The 24,249-nt window shown below is 44.0% G+C and overlaps 1 long non-coding RNA gene across 1 annotated transcript in view; it reads left to right on the top strand.

Moving 5' to 3' along the window:
• The window catches only part of LOC143793930 (uncharacterized), a 204,865-nt gene that overhangs the window by 180,008 nt on the left and 608 nt on the right, over positions 1-24,249 (top strand). The window lies entirely within an intron of this gene.

Consider the following 24,249-nt stretch of genomic DNA (forward strand, 5'->3'; position numbering starts at 1 on the left):
TTATTATTCTGTACTAGGATGTACCAAGATACTCCAATGTCCAGATGGACTTTAAAAGGCTGTGTAATTCACCTACCTTATCAAGAGTAAATGCACCTGCACATGGGGAAATTGATCCCCCATAAACCAAAGATCAGTAGAATACGTGCATAGACAGATGTCAGCCTGAAGTAAAGCAGGCCATTAGGGTGATAACTGTACAGAAATAATCTAGCAGAGGCAGTGGAACACTGGCAAAGTTCTGTGATAATTTGGTCAGACCCTCCCATTATGCTGGCCCTGAGGCACGGAGGACTCTCACAAGGAGTGCAAAGTTTGGGAAAATGCTTAAGGTGTACCTTGCTGAATATACCAACGTCCTCTCTCATTCCTCTGTGCCTTATAATTATTGTTTAGCAAAGCTGAACATGTAGCATGAACTGGTTCTCTCTACTAAACACGGTCATGGAGCACACGGCGCCTCACTCTCTGGTGGTCACTGGGCACATGGCGCCTTGCTCTCTGGCAGTACTGCTTTTAGTGGTGAGAGCCAATGGGAACAGTCCTTTGCGGAGCCAGTGCTATAATGACGGAGCACGCTGCTCAGCCTCCTATGCGCTGCTTGTCCACGCCAAAAATCTCTGCTGGGGTGCCCGCTTTCTCTTAAGCTTGCTCCCCTGCCTTTAGGTCACCAGTCTGTCTGCTTCAGTTCATCTCAGCACCGGCACTTTGGGTGCATAGTGCACTGCCCCCCTTGCTGCTGACACGCTGACAGCTGGGGACTCACTCCTGCTTTATGTGTTTTTTCCCTCAGCTTCCAGCCAGGTTCCATGTCTAAACATGCCCCTCTTCCTGGGTAATGTGGCCTGTCCATTCCCCCATTCCTTCCCCTGAGAAACAGGGACGCAGCCTTGACATTTCCAGACCCAGCGCAGCACATATACCCGCAGCCCGGTCATCCTGATTCTATACATATTTGGCCAACCAGTTCTTTAATGCAAGCATCATAGAAGGCATGTTCTAATTTTCAAGAGCAAATTGTACATCATATCCAGAACAGTTTCACTTTGAAGGACTTTGTGGCTTATATCAATCCACAAAATGACACTAGTCCCATACTTCAAAATTTTGGTGGTAAATCATTTCCCCACAGATAGGTTGTGCAATGTTCTGACTTCTGTAATATTATTTGGGTGATAATTATTCATACCTATTTGCTTCACATCATATTCATCTTCTTCTTTAAGGCTTTGGAATATAATGTTGTAACAGTGAAAGCAAGTTGGTGAAGTGTGTGTTAACTGAAATGTGAAAGTAATTGTCATCTTTACTATTTCTCCATTGCATGTGTGGCTAACCACCTCATTGATCTTGTTTTGTTTCTTTGGCAAGAAAACAACAGCTCCATCAATACCATGTGCTTTTCCTATTAATTCATATTGCTGGTAAAGTAGAGGAGAGATTAGGGATCCACATAACATATGTGGACTGTAGTCAACATGACACTGACAAGACCCACTGGGGTCTAGCTACAAATTTGACATAGTTTGTGCACAGCTGAACAGAGTTATGAGAAAAAAGGATTTTGATGCAATAACATGTTGGATTGATTGTCTAGTGGAAACACCCATGTAGTAGAAGTCACATCTACGACCACCACGATCTCCAATTGACACCTCTTGAAATACAGCCGAAATGTCAAAATCTCTAGCTTCTGTTCTGGAAACTGCAGGGGCTCCTTTTTTACGTCCTCGTCCAACAAGTTCAGAATTAGTAGGTGATGGATTGATCGAATCCGGCCCAGGAACACAAGGCTTCAGTAGTTGAGAGTCCTGGCCCCGTGCTCTTCCACGTGCGCTTGCTCTGGGTTTTCCAGTCATGATTTATTCTAGAATATTTCCCTTCATAATCCAGAGACAGAGTACAGCACCACCCAAGCATTCACCCTCTGCTCTTCAGACTTTCTATCTGCACACTGACTGTCTCTAGGCAGAAGATGATGATGGTGGTAGTAGTTGGTGCATTTAAGACACACTCCTGAAGCAGCCATAACAACTTGAAACAGAGGTATTTTTACCGAGATACCACACTGTAAAATATGTGGCCTGTGTTTTTATTTTTTCCCAAAAAAGTGTATAGAAGTAGGGTCACAGACAACAAATACAGTGGAATGTAGCCTTTAAATGACACAATTTGTAGGCCACAGATACATCTAGCATTTGACTGAGATACCAGACATTTCAATAAGTGCCCTATATTTTTTTACATTTGTACCCCAAAATTGTGTACAGAACTAGGGTAACAGACAGCAAATACAGTGGAATGCAAGTCTGAATTGCCGCAATTTGTAGGCCACAAATAGCTCAGCTGTCTGACAGCAATACCAGACTCTTCGATATGTGGCCTGTATTTTTTTATTTTTTACCCCAAAATAGTGTTTTGAGCTAGGGTAACACGCAGCAAAAAGAGCACACTTTGCAGCCCACAGATAGAAGAGGCGTGTCACAGAGATACGAGACTGTTCAATATGTGGCCTGTATCTTTTATTTTTTACCCCAAAATAGTGTATACTAAACCTAGGGTAGCAGACACCAAAAAAATTGGAATGTAGGCCTGAAAAGCAACTATTTGTAGAGCACAGATAAACAGGAGTCTGACGGAGATATCACACTCTTCAATATGTGGCCTGTATTTTTTTATTTTATACCAAAAAATAATGTACTGAACTAGGGTAACAGACAGCAAATACAGTGGAATGTAGGCTTGAATAGCCACAATTTGTAGGCCACAAATAGATCAGGCATTTGACATCAATACCAGACTGTTCAATACGTGGCCTGTATTTTTTTATTTTTTACCCCAAAATAGTGTATAGACCTTGGGTAGCAGACAGCAAAAAAAGTAGAATGTAGGCCTGAAAAGCAACTATTTGTAGAGCACAGATAGACAAGGAGTCTGACAGAGATATCACACTCTTCAATATGTGGCCTGTATTTTTTTATTTTATACCCCAAAATAGTGTACAGAACTAGGATAACAGACAGCAAATACAGTGGAATGTAGGCTTGAATAGCCACAATTTGTAGGCCACAAAGAGATTAGGCGTCTGACAGAGATACCAGACTGTTCAATACGTGGCCTGTATTTTTTTATTTTTTTACCCCAAAATAGTGTATAGACCTAGGATAGCAGACAGCTAAAAAAGTGGAATATAGGCCTGAATAGCAACTATTTGTAGAGCACAGATAGACCAGGAATCTGATGGAGATATCACACTCTTCAATATGTGGCCTGGTGTTTTTTTAAAAAATGTTACCCAAAAAATACTGTATAGATGTTGGGTAGAGGACAGCCAAACAAGTGGAATGTAGGCCTGAAAAGCAACTAATTGTAGAGCACAGATAGACCAGAAGTCTGACACAGATATCACACTCTTCAATATGTGGCCTGGATTTTTTGGGCCCACCAAAATTATGTCAATAAGTATGCTATGACACTAAAAAAAATGTTGGAGTACTAAAATCGTAAACTATTTAGTGCAATGATATGCGATGCGTGTCAATCACCCAGACTATGAAGCTTGTTAATCGATGGACAAGAGAGGCAGTCCTTCTTCCAATGTCCCGAATCTCCACAATAAAAACATAATTTCTCATCGTGTCATTGCTTCCTCTCCTTTTCCTTGGAGTTCGTGGCCCCACCTCCATAGGTTCAGACCATGGCAAAACAATAGGATTAGCAAAGAGCAATGCAACATCTCGCTGTGTAACACCTCTTTCCCGCAGCCTCCAATCCATATGGATAGCCTGAGTCATAGTCTTCTCCAATGAGCTGGGTGGTAGATGGAGAGCCAGAGCATCCTTCAGGTGATCCGACAGTCCTCTCCTGAACTGACATCTCAGTGCAGAGTCATCCCAGGACACCTCAGTGGACCTTCGATGGAACTAGGAGCTATACCATTCAGCCGATAACCTACCCTGAAAGAGACTCATGATTGTGTCCTCTACCACTCTGACCCGGTCAGGCTCATCAAAGATAAGTCCTAAGGCCTCAAAGAACTTATCAACAGACATACATTCAGGGGCAGTAGTAGGTAAAGAGAAAGCCCATGATTGAGGTCTCTCCCGAAGTAAAGAAATGATTACCCCATTCGCTGACTCTCATCTCCAGAAGATTGGGGTCTAAGAGAAAACAACAACTTGCAATTCTTCTTGAACATATGGAACTTCTCTTTTTTCCCTGGCAAGGTATCTGGGAGCCTGACCGTAGATTCAGGAGTGTGCAATGAGACATCAACAGTGTCAGAATGCTTACAGCCAGATTGGGAAGAAGATCCCTGAAAAGATCTTACTGTGTCAGAAAGCTCTCTTTACAGGTGGTTATGAGAGGTGGCCAAGGCCCTATGTTGCATCATTTGTGTCAAACTAGCCATTTGATCCACCAAGGTATGGAGCGGATCTGGTCAGTTGTAATGTCATGCTGCTGCAATGCAGGTAGGTGCAGGCTTCACTAGATGGATTAGAAAGGAAGCAGGTCTGCACCTAAACAGAGCTAAACTGCAGTGCAACAGTGAGGCTACTAAAGGTGGCAGCAGAATAGTCAAAACCAAGCCAGTTCAAATCCTAGATTGTAGCACATTACCAAAGGAATAAGCAAACCCACAGTCAAAGACAAGCCAGGGGGTCAGTAACAGTCAGGAGCATGCCCTCATCATCTCCCACCTTGACTACTGTAACATCCTTTTCTGTGGCCTCCTTGCTAACACCCTTGCACCTCTCCGGTCCATCCTTAACTCTGCTGCCCAACTAATTCATCTCTCTCCTTGCTACTCCCCGCTTCCCCCTCTGCAAATCTCTTCACTGTCTCCCATTCCCTCAGTGCATCCAGTTCAAATTACTAATACTGACCTACAAAGCTATCCATAACATGTCTCCGCCATATATCTCTGAACTAATCTCTCGATATCTTCCCTCACGTAATCTCCTTTCCTCCCAAGACCTCCTTCTCTCCTCCACACTTATTCGCTCCTCACCCAACCGCCTCAAGACTTCTCCCGAATTTCCCACATCCTCTGGAATTCTTTGCCCCAATACATCCAACTATCAACCTCATTCGTATCCTTCAGATGGAACATGAAAACCCACCTCTTCAGGAAAGCCTACAGCCTGCACTGACCCTGCTGCCTCCTCACCACTACCTAAGCTACCGCCTCACCAACACCGCCGGAGCTCATGCAACTCTCAACTTATTGTTTCCATCCCCACCATCCTCTACAATGTAAGCCCACAAGGGCAGGGTCCTCGCTCCTCTGTATCAGTCTGTAATTGTTAGTTTGCTTACTGTAAGTGATATCTGTAAGTTGAATGTAACACCTTCTCATGTACAGCACCATGGAATCAATGGCGCTAGATAAATAAATAAATAATAATAATAATAATAATAATAATAATAAACCAAAAGACAAAGGACAGAAACAGGTCAGGATACACGCCAAGTCAAACCAGGGAGTCTGCACACTAAAGGGAAACACTGAGTCAATACGGGAACAGGGGAAAACAGAGACACGGGTTCAGACAGCAAACGCAGCAGGAAAAATTGGAGCAATGAGAGTCAGCTACTGCTGCCCAAGACAGAAACTAGAACTGACAATAACTGCAGGACACACAGGGCTAAATAGCTAAACTGAGACCAGACTGAGGCTGAGAAAAGTTAATGCCTGACATGATCAGACCGGGAAAAGGGAAGACAGGACTCAAAACCCGGTCTGGATCATGACAGGAAGAGTTCAGAAATCAATATTTTGTGGAATAACCATGATTTTTAATCACAGCTTTCATGCATCTTGGCATGCTTTCCGCTAGTCAGAATACCGAAAACAAATGGACACGAGTTAATTAAAAGTAATATAAACGTTAATTGTAAATATTTTAGAAAAACATAATAAAAATTAGGTAGTAGATGCAACAAAAAAAGTGATAGAAAACCACCTAGTACCGCATCAGGAAAACAAGAAACACAAATAGCACTGTCAAAGGCCACAGGATACTAATAAACGGATTGTACAGAGAATCAAATAATACAATCAAGAAGAAGTCCAAATGGCCTACTGTAATTCATGAGGATAAAGGCCCCGTCTCACATAGCGATTTACCAACGATCACGACCAGCGATACGACCTGGCCGTGATCGTTGGTAAGTCGCTGTGTGGTCGCTGGGGAGCTGTCACACAGACAGCTCTCTCCAGCGACCAATGATCAGGGGAACGACTTCGGCATCGTTGAAACTGTCTTCAACGATGCCGAAGTCCCCCTGCAGCACCCGGGTAACCAGGGTAAACATCGGGTTACTAAGCGCAGGGCCGCGCTTAGTAACCTGATGTTTACCCTGGTTACCAAAAAAAACAAACAGTACATACTCGCCTTTCGGTGTCCCTTGCCGTCTGCTTCCTGCTCTGACTGAGCCGCCGTACAGTGAGAGCAGAGCGCAGCGGTGACGTCACTGCTGTGATCTGCTCTCACTTTCCGGCCGGCAGTCAGTCAGAGCAGGAAGCAGATGGCAAGGGACCTGACGGACATCAGATGGTGAGTATGTACTGTTTTTTTTTTTTTACATTTACGCTGGTAACCAGGGTAAACATCGGGTTACTAAGCGCGGCCCTGCGCTTAGTAACCCGATGTTTACCCTGGTTACCAGTGAAGACATCGCTGGATCGGTGTCACACACACCGATTCAGCAATGTCAGCGGGACCTCAACGACCAAAAAAAGGTCCAGGCCATTCCGACACGACCAGCGATCTCACAGCAGGGGCCTGATCGCTGGTACGTGTCACACATAGCGAGATCGCTACTGAGGTCGCTGTTGCGTCACAAAACTAGTGACTCAGCAGCGATCTCGCTAGCGATCTCGCTATGTGAGACGGGGCCTTTAGGTGATATATATATATATATATATATATATATATATATATATATATACAGACTTAATGTATTAAGCAAATAAATGAATCATAAAAAGTGTCAAGTGCCAAAGTGCAATGCAAATATAGCCTAGAAAAATGGCAGCCGACTCAAAGTATCCTATAAGTAATCTCATCAATATAAAGTGCATAGTGCTAAAGTGCAGTAAATAGTAGATATAGTCACCCCCCAAAAAAACCTACATGACTAGTATTCATCAGTAAACCCCTAAGTCTTTCACACTGCTTCTGGTGCTAAAATTTAAGCAGCTCTTCTTTGTTTGATGGCTTGTGATAATCCATCATCCTCTTGATTACATTCCAGAGGTTTTCAATGGGGTTCAGGTCTGGAGATTGGGCTGCCTATGACAGGTTTTTCATGTGGTGGTCTCTTAATTTCTGCCAGAGCTGTGTGTATATATATATATATACAGTACAGACCAAAAGTTTGGACACACCTTCTCATTTAAAGATTTTTCTCTATTTTCATGGCTATGAAAATTGTAAATTCACACTGAAGGCGTCAAAACTATGAATTAACACAAGTGGAATTATATACTTAACAAAAAAGTGTGAAACAACTGAAATTATGTCTTATATTCTCGGTTCTTCAAAGTAGCCACCTTTTGCTTTGATGACTGCTTTGCACACTCTTGGCATTCTCTTGATGAGCTTCAAGAGGTAGTCACCGGAAATGGTCTTCCAACAGTCGTGAAAGGAGTTCCCTGAGATGCTTAGCACTTGTTGGCCCTTTTTGCCTTCACTCTGTGGTCCAGCTCACCCCAAACCATCTCGATTTGTTTCAGGTCTGGTGACTGTGGAGGCCAGGTCATCTGGTGTAGCACCCCATCACTCTCCTTCTTGGTCAAATAGCCCTTACACAGCCTGGAGGTGTGTTTGGGGTCATTGTCCTGTTGAAAAATAAATGATGGTCCAACTAAACGCAAACCGGAAGGAATAGCATGCTGCTGCAAGATGCTGTGGTAGCCATGCTGATTCAGTAGGCCTTCAATTTTGAATAAAGTGTCACCAGCAAAGCACCCCAACACCATCACACCTCCTCCTCCATGCTTCATGGTGGGAACCAGGCATGTAGAGGCCATCCGTTCACCTTTTCTGCGTCAAACAGACACGCTGGTTGGAACCAAAGATCTCAAATTTGGACCCATCAGACCAAAGCACAGATTTCCACTGGTCTAATGTCCATTCCTTATGTTCTTTAGCCCAAACAAGTCTCTTCTTCTTGTTGCCTGTCCTTAGCAGTGGTTTCCTAGCATCTATTTTACCATGAAGGCCTGCTGTACAAAGTCTCCTCTTAACAGTTGTTGTAGAGATGTGTCTGCTGCTAGAACTCTGTGTGGCATTGACCTGGTCTCTGAGCTGCTGTTAACCTGTGATTTCTGAGGCTGGTGACTAGGATAAATTTATCCTCAGAAGGTGGTCCTCATGTGAGACAGTTTCTTTGAAGAGATTGATGGTTTTTGCAACTGCACTTGGGGACACTTTCAAAGTTTTCCCAATTATGTGCAATAAATGTCTAAATGTTTGCATATCCATTAAACAATATACAAACCACTCATTGCTGTATTTTAGTGCAAACTTTTCAGTTACTTGTGTTTTTTTTTTTTTTTTTAATCTATGGCCCTGACTGCCTATTCCAGTATCTTTATCATTTCCATTTATTTTAAATTTCTCTGGTTTCAGGAAAAACACACACACAACAAAAAGTCAAGAATAAGATCTAATACAATCTTTCACTTTTTTTTATTATTTTAACTTTCCCTGATACTCGTACTCTTTCACCTTATTCCTTTGTGCTCTGAGCAATATAGCTTTGTGTTACCAGCAGAACAGGGAAAAAGACGTGACTATATCCTGCCTGTCAGAAATATTTTAAGAAAAACCTAAAATCTTCTTGAAGGAGCAACTTTTTCAAGTTCCTCTTTCATCGTGAACCAAAAAAGACACTTTCTAAATGTTTTATCATTAGAATGAAAACATAGACTTTGTTCTTAGCATTGTTGTGAATTGGATTAAATATATTTGCTGGAAGACTCCATTCTTTCACCCATCCTAAAACTCAATAACTAGCAAGTCTGCAAAGAATATTATGTAAAAGATCTTGCTTGATATACTAATATATAAAAAGACTAATATTTTATATGCCAGATTAGAGGTTTCCATTAGTGATGAGCGAGCATGCTCACCACTATTCGGTACTCGCCCGAGTATCATGGTAGTAGGTGTACTCAGCAAGCACTGAGCATTTCCGGGATAATTTGGGGGGAGCTCGGGTCTCCTCATTTAAATTTTGGCGCTTTTTAGAGCACCAATAAACATGAAGGGATTGTCTGCCATGCACTGTAATGCCTCAGCAATCTGTTGTGGTATTACAGTGATTGGCTGGCCGTACAGCGTAATCAGGTCTAGAAGAGACCTGGCGCTGCCTTGCTCAGCGCATTCTGCTCCGGACTCAGATAGTGTAAGGAGAGCTTCTGTTGAGATAGGGTCAGATTTGTTCTTTTATTAATTAGTGTGGGTCTACTATTATTCAATCCACAAATCCTGATAAACCAACAGTCCTTTTTAGGTTAGGGCTAATTCGGGGGTATATAGATTGCAGTGCTAGGTAGGCAGAGGAGTCTATGTGCGCATATCCACCTCAGTGCAAGGCATGCAGACACTGTATGTGAGTACATAGATCTCACTGCATACATCAAAAGGCTCCATTACTGTCTGCTGCTGCGTATTTTAGATATACCTAGCTGCAGGTATCCGTGGCTAGGATTTTTTTTTTGCACCTTATACCTGCTAATTTTATTACTAAGCAATCCATAGCCCCCTTTTTTCTACAATTATTTGTTTGGTCACACTGCAGACTACAGCCAGGTCATTTTAAAAAGGGTTTTTTTGTCACAGACATCAGATGTGAGTGCGCAGAAAATTCTTGCCTTTTTTTTGGTACTATAGTATTTTTTGGAGTGTCTTACAACATTTTTGGACACCATTTTGCTGACCAAAAAAATCTTTAGCTGGCCCAAAAATATTTAGCTACAGTTCTTATATTTATCACTTTGATGCAACTTTTTTGTCTGCCTACTAACCTTGGTCTATGCAGTATTTTGGGGTTAAAAAAATAAAAAAAACTCCAGGCCACGTATTGAAACAGTCTGTTATCTCAGACAGACGCCCAGTCTATCTGTGGTCTCCAAATACTTGCTTTTCAGGCATACATTCCACTTTCTTGCTTGTCTGCTATCCTTGGTCTATACAGCATTTTGGGGTTAATTTTTTTTTTAATATCTCCAGGCCGCTTATTGAAACAGTCTGTTATCTCCGTCAGACACCTTGTCTATCTGTGGTCTTCAAATACATGCTTTTCAAGCATACATTCCACTTTTTGTCTGTCTGCTACCCTTGTTCTATACAGTATTTTGGGGTTAAAAAAAACTCTAGGCCACATATTGAAACAATCTGTTATTTATGTCAGACGCCTAGTCTATTTGTGGTTTCCAAATACTTGCTTTTCAGGCATACATTTCACGTTTTTGTCTGGTTGCTACCCTTGGTCAATACAGTATTTTGTGGTTAAAAAAATTAGTAAAAACTCCAGGCCACATGTTGAAACAGTCTGTTATCTTCTTCAGACGCCGGTCTATCTGTGGTCTCCAAATACTTGCTTTTCAGGCACACATTCCACTTTTTTGTCTGTCTGCTACCCTTGGTCTATACAATATTTTGCGGTTGAAAATGTTTTAAAAACTCCATGCCACATATTGAAACAGTCTGTTATCTCCATCAGATTACTGGTCTATGTGTGGTCTCCAAATACTTGCTTTTCAGGCATGCATTCCACTTTTTTGTCTGTCTGCTACTGTTGGTCTATACAGTATTTTGGGGATAAAAAAATTAAAAAAAACTTCAGGCCACATATTGAAACTGTCTGTTATCTCAGTCAGATGCCCGGTCTATCTGTAGTCTCCAAATACTTGCATTTCAGGAATACATTCCACTTTTTGTCAGTCTGCTACCCTTGGTCTATACAGTATTTTGGGGTTAAAAATTTGTAAAAACTCCAGGCCACATATTGAAACAGTCTGTTATCTCAGTCAGACGCCGGGTCTATGGCTGGGGTCACACTGGCGAATTAAACTTAAATTTTTTATCGCATTGCACTCGGACCAATGTTAAAATATGGTGCAGCTCCCAGCAGCCGACTTTCTGGCAGCCGTTTTCCTTGGTCCGAGACAATCGCAGCATGCTGCGATTGTCACCGATTATCAGATCGGACTCGCCAATGCAAGTCTATGGGTGCGATGAAAAATCAGATTACAAACGAACCACAAGTGTAACTTGCGATTAAAACGCAAGACTTCTCCAGGTGACAGGAAATTGCATCAGGCATTGTCAGGATGCTTTGGCATGCAAATTACCCAGGAACAGATAAAAAAACCAGGAACAACCCCTCCACGGATTTCTACCAGCATGTCGATGCTTATTAATGTCGAGATGCTCATAGTTCAGGTCCAAGAGAAGCCTGAACTATGGGACCAGAGAGATTCCCACTATGCCGACAGGGCATGCAAGGAGGCAGCGTGGAGAAAAATTTGTTGCCAAATGTTCCCAGGTTATGCAGACAGATCTCAGGAGGACCAGGAGAGAATTAGTGAGTAAAATACTGTCAAAATATTCACATTTAACTTTGAAAATGTTTCTGCAAACTTAAATGTACAATATTTATATGTAATATTGATTTAAAAAATGTGCCCTCCTATTCAGCTAAACCGTATAAAAAGTAAGACACCAGATTGTTATGTGGTAATCAGGGGCGGATTATAATAGGGTCAATCTGGGCGGTAGCCCAGGGCCCAGTGGTGTGGGGGGGGACCTGGGCTACCGCTCAGATTGCCTGCCACCATCAGGGTATTACTTGTTGTGAACTCTATTTTTAGGCTCCCTCTAGTGGTCACAAGCGGTACTGTGTAGTGTTGTCTTCTGCAGGTTGGCTGCATCAGCTGGTTCGTTATCCTTGGTTCGTTTCCTATTTAACTCACCTGGATACTCAGTTCCTTGCCTGCTATCAATGTATTCAGTGCTCTTCAGATTCCTTGTGATTACCTTGCTCCCAGCCTCTCCAAGACAAGCTAAGTTTTTGTCCGTTCATTTTTTGATTATCAGCATTCATCATGTTTCTTGTCCAGCTTGCTAAGATGTGATCTCCTCGCTTGCTGGTTGCTCTAGGGGACTGAGTTTCTCCCCCTACACCGTTAGTTGGTGCGGGGGTTCTTGAAATCTCAGTGTGGATATTTTGTTAGGGTTTTTTACTGACCGCACAGACCCCTTACTATTTTCTGCTATCTAGTATTAGTGGGCCTCATTTGCTGAATCTGTTTTCACCCCTGTGTATGTGCCTTCCTCTTACCTCACCGTTATTATTTGTTGGGGGCTTCTATATCTTTGGGGATTATTTCTCTGGAGGCAAGAGAGGTCTTTCTTTGTCTCTAGGGGTAGTTAGTTCCTCAGGCTGGCTCGAGATGTCTAGGATTTTTTAGGCACGTTCACCGGCTACTTCTAGTGTGTTTGGATAGGTTCAGATTTGCGGTCAGTCCAGTTTGCCACCTCCCTAGAGCTTGTCCTATGTTTGTTACTTAGCTGGAGTAATTTGTGATCCTCAACCACTAAGGATCATAACAGTATAGCAGGCCAAAAAAGTGTTTAAAGCATCGCAGAAGTGGGATAAAAAGAAGACCTGAGTACATTTTTTTTTTTCCCCGCTTTTCCTTTGCTGCAGTCTGTTTAGTTTCTTTCATCCCCTTGAACTCTGGGTGGTTTTGAGCTCAGCTGCAGACATGAATATTCAGACTCTGACTTCTAGTGTGGATCATCTTACTGCACGGGTGCAAAGTATTCAGGATTTTGTTATTCATAGCCCTATGTCAGAACCAAAGATACCCATTCCTGAGTTGTTTTCTGGAGATAGATCTAGGTTTCAGAATTTTAAGAATAATTGTAAGTTATTTCTGTCTCTGAGACCTCGTTCCTCTGGTGATTCCGCTCAGCAAGTTAAAATTGTTATCTCCTTGTTGCGCGGCGACCCTCAAGATTGGGCCTTCTCTCTGGCGCCAGGAGATCCTGCATTGCTTAATGTAGATGCATTTTTTCTGGCACTTGGACTGCTTTATGAGGAGCCTAATCTTCAGAATCAGGCAGAAAAAGCGTTGCTGGCTATCTCTCAAGGTCTGGATGAAGCAGAGGTGTATTGTCAAAAATTTCAGAAATGGTCGGTGCTTACTCAATGGAATGAGTGTGCCCTGGCTGCAAATTTCAGAGAAGGTCTTTCTGAGGCCGTTAAGAATTTTATGGTGGGGTTTCCCACCGCTACAAGTCTGAGTGATTCTATGGCTTTAGCCATTCAAGTTGATCGGCGTTTGCGGGAGCGCAAATCTGTTCATCCTTTGCCGGTATTTTCTGAACAGAGACCTGAGTCTATGCAATGTGACCGAACTCTGACCAGAATTGAGCGACAAAGTCATAGACGACAAAATGGGTTGTGCTTTTACTGTGGTGATTCTACTCATGTTATCTCAGCATGCTCTAAACGTTTAAAAAAATCGCTAAATCTGTCACCATTGGTACGATGGTACGATACAGCCTAAATTTATTTTGTCTGTTACTTTGATTTGTTCTTTGTCGTCCTACCCGGTTATGGCTTTTGTGGATTCGGGTGCTGCCCTGAATCTGATGGATTTGTCGTTTGCCAGGCGCTGTGGTTTTGTCCTGGAGCCTTTGGAATTTCCTATTCCTCTGAGGGGAATTGATGCTACGCCATTGGGTGAGAATAAGCCTCAGTATTGGACGCAAATGACCATGTGCATGACTCCCGTACATCAGGAGGTGATTCGCTTTCTCATTCTGCATAATTTGCATGATGTTGTCGTTTTGGGTCTGCCATGGCTGCAGGCTCATAATCCAGTTTTAGATTGGAAAGCTATGTCTGTGTCAAGTTGGGGTTGTCAGGGAATTCATGGCGATACTCCGTTGGTGTCTACTGCTTCTTCCACTCCTTCTGAGGTCCCTGAGTTTTTGTCTGACTACCAGGATGTATTTAATGAGCCCAGGTCCAGTGCCCTGCCCCCTCATAGGGATTGTGACTGTGCTATAAATTTAATTCCTGATGGTAAATTCCCTAAGGGACGACTTTTTAATTTGTCTATACCAGAGCATGCCGCGTCTCCCGGTACTTACCTACACGCAACCTCCGATCCTCACAAGATCTCCTTCTCTACTCCCCTCTTATCTCCTCTTCCCACAATCGTATACAAGATTTCTCTCGCGTATCACCCCTACTCTGGAACCCTCTACCACAACACATCAGACTCTCGCCCACCATCGAAACCTTCAAAAAGAATCTGAAGACCCACCTCTTCCGACAAGCCTACAACCTGCAGTAACCACCGATCAACCAACCGCTGCATGACCAGCTCTATCCTCACCTACTGTATTCTCACCCATCCCTTGTAGATTGTGAGCCTTCGCGGGCAGGGTCCTCTCTCCTCCTGTACCAGTTATGACTTGTATTGTTTAAGATTATTGTACTTGTTTTTATAATGTATACCCCTCCTCACTTGTAAAGCGCCATGGAATAAATGGCGCTATAACAATAAATAATAATAATAATATATAAAGGAGTCTTTGGAGAAGGGACATATTCGCCCATCCTCTTCCCCTCTTGGTGCAGGATTTTTTTTTTGTGGCCAAGAAGGACGGTTCTTTGAGACCTTGTATAGATTATCGTCTTCTGAATAAAATCACAGTCAAATTTCAGTATCCTTTGCCACTATTGTCTGATTTGTTTGCTCGGATTAAGGGGGCCAGTTGGTTCACTAAGATAGATCTCCGTGGTGCGTATAACCTTGTGCGCATTAAGCAGGGAGATGAATGGAAAACAGCATTTAATACGCCCGAAGGCCATTTTGAGTACTTAGTGATGCCTTTTGGACTCTCTAATGCTCCTTCTGTGTTTCAGTCCTTCATGCATGACATCTTCCGAGAATATCTGGATAAATTTATGATTGTTTATCTGGATGACATTTTGGTCTTTTCTGATGATTGGGAGTCCCATGTGAAGCAGGTCAGGATGGTGTTTCAGGTCCTGCGTGCTAATGCTTTATTTGTGAAGGGCTCAAAATGCCTCTTCGGAGTACAGAAGGTCTCCTTTTTGGGTTTTATTTTTTCTCCTTCTACTGTGGAGATGGACCCAGTCAAGGTCCAGGCTATTCATGACTGGACTCAGCCTACGTCTGTTAAGAGTCTTCAGAAGTTCTTGGGTTTTGCTAATTTTTACCGTCGTTTCATCGCTAATTTTTTTTAGCGTGGTTAAACCTTTGACGGATTTGACCAAGAAGGGTTCTGATGTGACTAATTGGTCTCCTGCGGCCGTGGAGGCCTTTCGGGAACTGAAGCACCGGTTTTCTTCAGCTCCAGTCTTATGTCAACCAGATGTCTCTCTCCCCTTCCAGGTCGAGGTTGATGCTTCTGAGATTGGAGCAGGGGCTGTTTTGTCGCAGAGAAGCTCTGATGGCTCTGTGATGAAGCCATGTGCTTTCTTTTCAAGAAAGTTTTCGCCTGCCGAGTGGAATTATGATGTTGGTAATCGGGAGTTGTTGGCTATGAAGTGGGCATTTGAGGAGTGGCGACATTGGCTCGAAGGAGCTAAACATCGTGTGGTGGTCTTGACTGATCACAAAAATCTGATTTACCTCGAATCTGCCAAGCGCCTGAATCCTAGACAGGCTCGTTGGTCGCTGTTTTTCTCCCGTTTCAACTCTGTGGTCTCATACCTGCCTGGTTCGAAGAACGTGAAGGCTGATGCACTTTCTAGGAGTTTTGTGCCTGACTCTCTGGGAGTTTCTGAGCCGGCTGGTATTCTCAGAGAGGGAGTGATTTTTTCTGCCATTTCCCCAGATTTGCGACGAGTGCTGCAGAAATTTCAGGCGGATAGACCTGACCGTTGTCCACCAGAGAGACTGTTTGTCCCGGATAGATGGACCAGCAGAGTTATTTCCGAGGTTCATTCTTCGGTGTTGGCGGGTCATCCTGGGATTTTTGGTACCAGAGATTTGGTGGCTAGGTCCTTCTGGTGGCCTTCCTTGTCGCGGGATGTGCGTTCCTTTGTGCAGTCTTGTGGGATTTGTGATCGGGCTAAGCCTTGCTGTTCTCGTGCCAGCGGTTTACTTTTGCCTTTGCCTGTCCCGAAAAGGCCTTGGACGCACATTTCCATGGATTTTATTTCGGATCTTCCAGTATCTCAGAAAATGTCTGTCATCTGGGTGGTGTGTGATCGTTTTTCCAAGATGGTCCATTTGGTGCCCTTGCCTAAGTTGCCTTCCTCCTCCGATTTGGTTCCTCTATTTTTTCAGAATGTGGTTCGCTTGCACGGCATTCCTGAAAATATTGTGTCTGATAGAGGATCCCAGTTTGTGTCCAGGTTTTGGCGGACTTTTTGTGCTAAGATGGGCATTGATTTATCTTTTTCGTCGGCCTTCCATCCTCAGACTAATGGCCAAACCGAGCGAACTAATCAGACGTTGGAAACTTATTTGAGATGTTTTGTTTCTGCTGATCAGGATGATTGGGTGACTTTTTTGCCATTGGCCGAGTTTGCCCTTAATAATCGGGCTAGTTCTACTACTTTGGTTTCGCCTTTTTTCTGCAATTCTGGTTTCCATCCTCGTTTTTCCTCGGGTCAGGTTTAGTGTTGAGCGATACCGTCCGATACTTGAAAGTATCGGTATCGGAAAGTATCGGCCGATACCGGCAAAGTATCGGATCTAATCCGATACCGATACCCGATACCAATACAAGTCAATGGGACTCAAGTATCGGACGGTATTCCTGATGGTTCCCAGGGTCTGAAGGAGAGGAAACTCTCCTTCAGGCCCTGGGATCCATATTAATGTGTAAAATAAAGAATTAAAATAAAAAATATTGCTATACTCACCTCTCCGACGCAGCCTGGACCTCACCGAGGGAACCGGCAGCGTTGTTTGCTTAAAATGCGCGCTTTTACTTCCTTCCGTGACGTCACGGCTTGTGATTGGTCGCGTGCCGCCCATGTGGCTGCGACGCGACCAATCACAGCAAGCCGTGACGTAATTTTCAGGTCCTCAATGCCTAATTCTAGGCATTCATGATTTTAAAATTACGTTCCGGCTTGTGATTGGTCGCGTCGCGGTCACATGGGTGACGCGACCAATCACAAGCCGTGACGTCACGGGAGGCAGGAGACGCGCGCATTTTTAAAATTATGTCACGGCTTGTGATTGGTTGCGTGCCGCCCATGTGACCGCGACGCGACCAATCACAGCAAGCCGTGACGTAATTTCAGGTCCTGATGCCTATTTTTTTTTTTTTTTTTTTTTTTTTTAAGTTTAGTGGAGGTTTTCCTCCAATGGTGTTTTTTTAGATTAGGACTGCCAAGATACAAGGACCCTTGACGTGGGTTGGCAGCTTTAATATTGTGGCCATAATATCAACCAATACCTTGCATACATTGTTATGTTTTTGGTGCACTGTACATTTTTCCAGGGTGCGCCTGGGCCCTAGATGGCTCTGTACACTGTGGCCTCTGTTCACACAGGATGCATCATGGTTAGCCCGCTATATTTATGGCGTCATTAATAGGCTTTTCACCATATACTTTGCAGTCCTGTGTGAACATGCCACATACAGACTATTTTTTTGCATGGGTGCTCCAAGCAGCCAATTCCTGATTGTAGGTTGGCTGCATCGGTATTATTTGCACCTGTGTTGTTTGCTATCTTTACTTGGGCCTGGTGCACCCTGGGTAGTGCAATTGTTGGAGGCCTTGAACAGGTAAGCATGCCTGTGTTCTGGTGTTTTTTTTTTTTTTTTTTTTTTTTGAGTTTAGTGGAGGTTTTCCTCCAATGGTGTTTTACTAGTCTGCTGATCAGCTAAGTGGACTTTGTCCTTTTGTTTTGTATCTTTTGTCCAGTTTGCAGTTTTTGTTATTCTCTGTAGCTGGAAGCTCTTGCGGGCTGAAATTGCCACTCCTGTGTCATGAGTTGACACAGGAGTCTTAAAGTAATTTCAGGATGGTTTTTTGAAAGGGTTTTCAGTTGACCGTGAAGTCCTCTTTTGTATCCTTCTGCTATCTAGTAAGTGGACCTCTCTTTGCTAAATCTACTTTCATACTGTGTATGTCTTTTCCTCTTAACTCACCGTTATTACATGTGGGGGGCTGCTATCATCTTTTGGGGTATTTCCCTAGAGGTAAGCCAGGTCTGTTCCTTCCTCTACCAGGCGTAGTTAGTCCTCCGGCTGGCGCGTGGCATCTAGGAAGTCGTAGGTATGCTCCCTGGCTACTATTAGTTGTGTGGTAGATTTAGCTCACGGTCAGCTCGAGATTCCATCACCCAGAGCTCGTCCGTTATTTTTGTGTTCTGATGTTTCCCTGCCATTGGGAATCAAGACAGTATGACCGGCCAATGTTAAAGTTATTGGCAGAAGAAAGGAGAGAAAAAAGAAGTCTGTAGATTTTTTTTTTTTTCCCCCTTTGCTTGCTCCATAGTTGGATCAGTTGTATTTCAGCTCTAATTACAGCCTTTGCCTTTCTCTCCTTCTAATCCTTGAATGGCTCTGATCTCACCTGTTTAAAGATGGACCCTCAGAGTTTGGCGGTAGGTTTAAATAATCTTGCTACCAAGGTTCAAAATTTACAAGATTTTGTTATACATACTCCGATGTCTGAACCTAAAATTCCTACACCAGAGGTGTTTTCCGGAGATAGATCTCGGTTCCTGAATTTCAAATATAATTGTAAATTGTTCCTTTCTCTCAGACCTCACTCCTCTGGAGATCCTGTCCAGCAGGTTAAGATTGTAATCTCTTTGCTGCGAGGTGACCCTCAAAATTGGGCATTTTCATTGACACCAGGGGATCCTGCGTTGCTCAATGTGGATGCGTTTTTTCTGGCTTTAGGGTTGCTTTATGAGGAACCTAATTTGGAGATTCAAGCTGAAAAAGCTTTGATAGCCCTATCTCAAGGGCAAGATGAAGCTGAGATATACTGCCAAAAATTTCGTAGATGGTCTGTGCTTACTCAGTGGAATGAGTGCGCCCTAGCGGCAAATTTCAGAGAGGGCCTTTCTGATGCCGTTAAAGATGTTATGGTCGGGTTCTCTGCGCCCACAGGTCTGAATGAGTCCATGACAATGGCTATTCAGATTGATCGGCGTTTGCGGGAGCGCAAAACCGTGCACCATTTGGCGGTATCTTCTGAAGAGACGCCAGAGAAAATGCAATGTGACAGAATTCTGTCCAGAAGCGAGCGGCAGAATTATAGGCGTAAAAATGGGTTATGCTTCTATTGTGGTGATTCTGCTCATGTTATATCAGCATGCTCTAAACGTACAAGGAAGGTTGACAAGTCTATTTCAATTGGCACTTTACAGTCTAAATTTATTCTGTCTGTAACCTTGATTTGTTCATTATCAGTTATTACCGTGGATGCCTATGTGGACTCTGGCGCCGCTCTGAGTCTTATGGATTGGTCCTTTGCCAGGCGCTGTGGGTTTGATTTAGAGCCTCTGGAAGTCCCTATACCTCTGAAGGGTATTGATTCTGCGCCTTTGGCTTGTAATAAACCACAATTCTGGACGCAAGTGACTATGCGTATGACTCCAGACCATCAGGAGGTGATTCGCTTCCTTGTGTTGTACAATTTGCATGATGTTTTGGTGCTTGGATTACCATGGTTACAATTTCATAACCCAGTCCTTGACTGGAAAACAATGTCTGTGTTAAGCTGGGGATGTCAGGGGGCTCATGGGGACATACCTTTGGTTTCCATTTCGTCATCTATTCCCTCTGAGATTCCGGCATTTTTGTCTGATTATCGTGATATTTTTGAGGAGCCAAAAATTGGTTCACTCCCTCCCCACAGAGATTGTGATTGCGCCATAGATCTGATTCCTGGCAGTAGATTTCCAAAGGGTCGTTTGTTTAACTTATCTGTACCTGAACATGCTGCTATGCGAGAGTATATTAAGGAGTCCCTGGAAAAGGGACACATTCGTCCTTCTTCATCTCCTTTAGGAGCTGGTTTTTTCTTTGTATCTAAAAAGGATGGCTCTCTGAGGCCTTGTATAGATTATCGACTCCTGAATAAAATTACAGTCAAATATCAGTATCCGTTGCCTTTGCTGACTGATTTGTTTGCTCGCATAAGGGGGGCTAAGTGGTTCTCTAAGATTGATCTTCGTGGGGCGTATAATTTGGTGCGAATTAAGCAGGGGGATGAGTGGAAAACCGCATTTAATACGCCTGAGGGCCATTTTGAGTATTTAGTAATGCCTTTCGGCCTTTCTAATGCACCTTCAGTCTTTCAGTCCTTAATGCATGATATTTTCCGTGAATATTTGGATAAATTTATGATTGTGTATTTGGATGATATTTTGATTTTTTCTGATGACTGGGAGTCTCATGTTCAACAGGTCAGGAGGGTTTTTCAGGTTTTGCGGGAGAATTCTTTGTGTGTAAAGGGTTCAAAGTGTGTTTTTGGGGTTCAAAAGATTTCCTTTTTGGGGTACATTTTTTCCCCTTCTTCTATTGAGATGGACCCTGTCAAGGTTCGGGCTATTTGTGACTGGACGCAGCCTACTTCTCTTAAGAGTCTTCAGAAATTCTTGGGCTTTGCTAATTTTTATCGTCGATTTATAACTGGTTTTTCTGGCGTTGTTAAACCTCTGACGGATTTGACCAAAAAGGGTGCTGATGTTGCCAATTGGTCCCATGCTGCTGTGGAGGCCTTTCGGGAGCTTAAGCGCCGCTTTTTGTCTGCCTCTGTGTTGCGCCAGCCTGATGTTTCTCTTCCCTTTCAGGTTGAGGTCGATGCTTCCGAGATCGGAGCGGGGGCGGTTTTGTCGCAGAAAAGTTCCGACTGCTCAGTGATGAGACCTTGTGCGTTCTTTTCTCGAAAATTTTCGGCCGCCGAGCGAAACTATGATGTTGGTAATCGGGAGCTTTTGGCCATGAAGTGGGCATTTGAGGAGTGGCGTCATTGGCTTGAGGGTGCCAGACATCAGGTGGTAGTTTTGACGGATCACAAGAATCTGATTTATCTAGAGTCTGCCAGGCGCCTGAATCCTAGACAGGCACGATGGTCGTTGTTTTTTTCTCGGTTTAATTTTGTGGTTTCATACTTACCGGGTTCTAAAAATGTTAAGGCAGATGCTCTTTCTAGGAGTTTTGAGCCTGACTCTCCTGGGGATTCTGGACCTGCTGGTGTCCTTAAGGATGGGGTGGTTTTGTCTGCTGTCTCTCCAGATCTGCGACGTGCTTTGCAAGAATTTCAGGCGGATAGACCTGATCGTTGTCCGCCTGGTAGACTGTTTGTTCCTGATGATTGGACCAGTAGAGTCATCTCGGAAGTTCATTCTTCTTCGCTGGCAGGTCATCCTGGAATTTTTGGTACCAGAGATTTGGTGGCTAGATCCTTCTGGTGGCCTTCCCTGTCTCGGGATGTGCGTGTTTTTGTGCAGTCTTGTGATGTGTGTGCTCGGGCCAAGCCTTGTTGTTCTAGGGCTAGTGGGTTATTGTTGCCCTTGCCTGTTCCGAAGAGGCCTTGGACGCACATCTCTATGGACTTTATTTCTGATCTCCCTGTTTCTCAGAAGATGTCTGTCATCTGGGTGGTGTGTAACCGTTTTTCTAAAATGGTTCATTTGGTACCATTGCCTAAGTTGCCTTCCTCATCTGAGTTGGTCCCTCTATTTTTTCAAAATGTGGTTCGCTTGCATGGTATTCCGGAAAACATCGTTTCTGACAGGGGAACCCAGTTCGTGTCTAGATTTTGGCGGGCATTCTGTGCCAGGTTGGGCATTGATTTGTCTTTTTCGTCTGCATTCCATCCTCAGACTAATGGCCAGACGGAGCGAACTAATCAAACCTTGGAGACTTATTTGAGGTGTTTTGTGTCTGCGGATCAGGATGACTGGGTTGCCTTTTTGCCGTTGGCAGAATTTGCTCTTAATAATCGGGCTAGTTCTGCCACTTTGGTTTCTCCTTTCTTTTGCAATTCAGGGTTTCATCCTCGTTTTTCATCTGGTCAGGTGGAATCTTCGGATTGTCCTGGAGTGGATGCGGTGGTGGATCGGTTGCATCAGATTTGGGGACAAGTGGTGGACAATTTGAAGTTGTCCCAGGAGAGGACTCAGCAGTTTGCTAACCGCCGTCGTCGTGTTGGTCCTCGCCTTCGTGTTGGGGACTTGGTGTGGTTGTCTTCCCGTTTTGTCCCTATGAGGGTTTCTTCTCCTAAGTTTAAGCCTCGGTTCATCGGTCCTTATAGGATTTTGGAGATACTTAACCCTGTGTCCTTTCATTTGGACCTCCCGGCATCTTTCGCTATCCATAATGTATTCCATCGGTCGTTGTTGCGGAGATATGAGGTACCGGTGGTTCCTTCTAATGAACCTCCTGCTCCTGTGCTGGTGGAGGGTGAATTGGAGTACGTTGTAGAGAAGATCTTGGATTCCCGTATTTCCAGACGGAGACTTCAATATCTGGTTAAATGGAAGGGCTATGGTCAGGAAGATAATTCTTGGGTAACTGCCTCTGATGTTCATGCCTCGGATTTGGTTCTTGCCTTTCATAGGGCTCATCCAGATCGCCCTGGCGGTTCTCGTGAGGGTTCGGTGCCCCCTCCTTAAGGGGGGGTACTGTTGTGAATCCGCTTTTTGGACTCCCCTGGTGGTTGCTGGTGGTACTGGTGACTTGTGTGTGCTTTGCTGTCTCAGTTCACCTGCTCCCATCAGTGTTTGGGAGTTTCCTATTTAGCCTTGCTCTCCAGTCATTTCCTTGCCGGTCATCATTGTAACCAGAGCCTTCGGTTGCATGTTCCTGCTACTAGTCTGCTGATCAGCTAAGTGGACTTTGTCCTTTTGTTTTGTATCTTTTGTCCAGTTTGCAGTTTTTGTTATTCTCTGTAGCTGGAAGCTCTTGCGGGCTGAAATTGCCACTCCTGTGTCATGAGTTGACACAGGAGTCTTAAAGTAATTTCAGGATGGTTTTTTGAAAGGGTTTTCAGTTGACCGTGAAGTCCTCTTTTGTATCCTTCTGCTATCTAGTAAGTGGACCTCTCTTTGCTAAATCTACTTTCATACTGTGTATGTCTTTTCCTCTTAACTCACCGTTATTACATGTGGGGGGCTGCTATCATCTTTTGGGGTATTTCCCTAGAGGTAAGCCAGGTCTGTTCCTTCCTCTACCAGGCGTAGTTAGTCCTCCGGCTGGCGCGTGGCATCTAGGAAGTCGTAGGTATGCTCCCTGGCTACTATTAGTTGTGTGGTAGATTTAGCTCACGGTCAGCTCGAGATTCCATCACCCAGGGCTCGTCCGTTATTTTTGTGTTCTGATGTTTCCCTGCCATTGGGAATCATGACAGGGGGTACTGTTGTGAACTCTATTTTTAGGTTCCCTCAAGTGGTCACAAGCGGTACTGTGTAGTGTTGTCTTCTGCGGGTTGGCTGCATCAGCTGGTTCGTTATCCTTGGTTCGTTTCCTATTTAACTCACCTGGATACTCAGTTCCTTGCCTGCTATCAATGTATTCAGTGCTCTTCAGATTCCTTGTGATTACCTTGCTCCCAGCCTCTCCAAGACAAGCTAAGTTTTTGTCCGTTCATTTTTTGATTATCAGCATTCATCATGTTTCTTGTCCAGCTTGCTAAGATGTGATCTCCTCGCTTGCTGGTTGCTCTAGGGGACTGAGTTTCTCCCCCCACACCGTTAGTTGGTGCAGGGGTTCTTGAAATCTCAGTGTGGATATTTTGTTAGGGTTTTTTACTGACCGCACAGACCCCTTACTATTTTCTGCTATCTAGTATTAGTGGGCCTCATTTGCTGAATCTGTTTTCACCCCTGTGTATGTGCCTTCCTCTTACCTCACCGTTATTATTTGTTGGGGGCTTCTATATCTTTGGGGATTATTTCTCTGGAGGCAAGAGAGGTCTTTCTTTGTCTCTAGGGGTAGTTAGTTCCTCAGGCTGGCTCGAGATGTCTAGGATTTTTTAGGCACGTTCACCGGCTACTTCTAGTGTGTTTGGATAGGTTCAGATTTGCGGTCAGTCCAGTTTGCCACCTCCCTAGAGCTTGTCCTATGTTTGTTACTTAGCTGGAGTAATTCGTGATCCTCAACCACTAAGGATCATAACAATTACTGCTCTGACTGGCATATGGGCCCGGTGGGCAGAGAGGGGGCCCGCATCGGGCCCCGTCTCATCTGCTCACCGGGCCCC

The sequence above is a fragment of the Ranitomeya variabilis genome, chromosome 1 (assembly GCF_051348905.1).
Source record: "Ranitomeya variabilis isolate aRanVar5 chromosome 1, aRanVar5.hap1, whole genome shotgun sequence".
NCBI lineage: Eukaryota > Metazoa > Chordata > Amphibia > Anura > Dendrobatidae > Ranitomeya > Ranitomeya variabilis.